Genomic DNA, 2746 nt, shown 5'->3' on the forward strand with positions numbered 1-2746 from the left:
GAGTGGGGGGTGGGAAGTAGTTTTATAATTGTTTGTATGGAAAGTAATACAATAATTTATAAATAACAATGCAAGAAGAAACTCCGTGTTTCACATACTCACAACTGTTGCCCCACCCTGTACATATTTATAGATACAAAGTAATGGAGGGGGAAAAAAATGCTCTTTGGTAGGAAGAAATGAATGTGCTTGATCCATTTGTGTATGTTCTACAATTACTCATTCTAATATTTGTATCTGTATCTACATTAGCACATTCCAGAAGGATAAGCAATATTTCTCGTACTGCATTTTCAGAAAAACACATCTGCATGTACTTTACAAATCCGTTGGGGTGCTGGGCTCCCTGTAGTGTAATGCTGTGAGTATAACTCAGGCTGGAAATCTTTCAGGGATAGCATCATAACACAGCCCATGATTTCGTGCGTTACTCGGCTGGCATCGTTCCCGGTGGGGCAGAATAGACACACACAAGAACATAGCTCTTGCAACAGGTTAGGATAAATCATCTGAAAATATGTTAAGACTAGCATGAGTGAGGACAGCCTCCTAATTTTTATTTAAGTGCTTAGTACCATCACTTGATATTAGACGGTGTGTTCAGGAACATGCCACCTGCAAATTCTTATTTCTTTATGAAATCCGCAAAGCTTAACTTTTGAGTAGATGACAAAGAACTCAAAGGAAATGGGGAGAACGGGAAACTTGCAAAGAATGAGTTTTAAACGAGAAGACTGAAATTATCCAGAGAATAATTTTTATCAGCAGTAAATATACTTTTCACCCTTTTCTCTAGATTCACATAAATTTAATAAAGAGAGTAAAAAAAAAATGTGTGCTGGCCTGCACTTTATTATGTAATAATGTTTGCATGGTACCGCTTTTCTGTTTCTCACTTCATCAGAACTGTTTTTCATTTGGTCGGACCTCCTCAGCTGTGACGGTGTCGGAAAAAAAGCATCTGTAGTTGTGCAATCATCTACTGAAAGCTGTTCTGTTTCCATGTAACTATACGTCTCTTTGAGACCAAATGGGAGATGCTTAATGTTAATAAACAAGCAGTTTCTGCATAAGTAAAGGCCAGGCCCTGAAATCTACAGGCTTGATTAATTATTTTTTTTTCTGTGCCAAGCCAAATGGACTCATAAAAGAAGTGATAAAGCCGTGAATTGTACACTTAGTTACAAATGCATTTCGAATAAATATGGTTTCTATTTGTAAATACAAATATCATAGTGCTGTGGGACTCCACCTTCATCCATTACAATAGAGGAAAATAGAAATATATGACTCTTGTGCATAAAACACATTTATACCAAAGTACTGCACCAATGAATAATATGTTTGTCTTTGTTTTAGATGCCAAAAATGTGGCTCAAAGCCCTGGAAGATGTGACCAACTCACCTCCTTTCTGGGCTCTCACTGTCCCCCCTGCCCCAACCTTTAATATTTAATGGGATTAACTGGAAACATTGCATGGTTATTTTCATACAAGTTTTGTATATTTGCATATATTTAAGAATATGATCCTTAAAAAAAGTGGTGGCACTAATTCTACTTCTATGCATGTAGCAACTGGGGACTGTAAAAAAGAAGGAGCTCCAGTAACTATTCTTCCTATTGCTCCGAGGATAACTTTTACTACTGTTTGAATAATTTATTTAAGTATTCTATTTTCCTTTAATTCCTCTCTTTTCTTAGAATGAAACCATAAAGTCAAAGTTGACCACATAAGAAATGGTTCCCCTCGATGGGATTTTGATGTCACAAATTCAACATTTTACTTTAGGATCAAATAGAGGAAGAACTTAAGCTTGGAGGAAGCAAAAGCCTGTTAAATATAAGTAGCTTTGACAATTGTCTGGGATAGTTAAAAGGATTATGAGAAACATATGAAAGGTAATAGATACATGTTTGTTTGACAACAGAGTTCAAAGTTTCTTCTGTTCTGAATGTTCTACTTTAAAAGAGAAAATATAAATTAAATTTGATTTATGGCCCTTTTCCCATTTAACAACAAAAGTTACTTTATAATGATAAGATTCTGGCACACTATTGTCTTCTTTTTAAAAATAAACTTTGTTAAGTGAATGTCTAATAAAAAAATACTTCTTTACTTTAGTGGCATAGAACTTTAAGAATGCTCATTTACAATTAACAGGAAAATATAACTTAAAGTTCAATAGTGCTTTAAGAGAGAAGAGGTCCCATTAAGTAGCTCCACATGTTTTATGAAGTTCTGATAGACTTTAAGTGGCTCATTTGGTAACCACCTTCCACCCAGCCTTGTATTTAATACTTATTATATTCAACTTGAACCCAGCATCTATGCCCCACTAACTTTATAAACACAGGCATATAGACTCCTAAAAAGAAGATGGTGACCAAAACCATCATCACATAAATATCCATATAAATTTTTCATGCATACTAGTAAACTGAAGATTGAATTGAATTCTTAAATCAAATGTTATATCCTCTGTGAAGTTTTCATCAATTAATTTTTTTATTGAATTTATTGGGGTGATGTTGGTTAAGAAAATTATATAGACTTCAGGTGTATGATTCTATAATGCATCATTTCAATACTAGAGGCCCAGTGCATGAAATTCGTGCCTGGGGTAGGGTTCCTAGTGGCTGCCAGATGTCATCCGGGACCCCCTTCCCCAGCTGCTGGCTGCTGGCCATGGCCTTCCTTCATTCCACACTGTCCCCTGGTGATTTGCACACATCATAGCAAGTGAT

This window comes from Pipistrellus kuhlii, unplaced genomic scaffold (assembly GCF_014108245.1).
Source record: "Pipistrellus kuhlii isolate mPipKuh1 unplaced genomic scaffold, mPipKuh1.p scaffold_m20_p_5, whole genome shotgun sequence".
NCBI lineage: Eukaryota > Metazoa > Chordata > Mammalia > Chiroptera > Vespertilionidae > Pipistrellus > Pipistrellus kuhlii.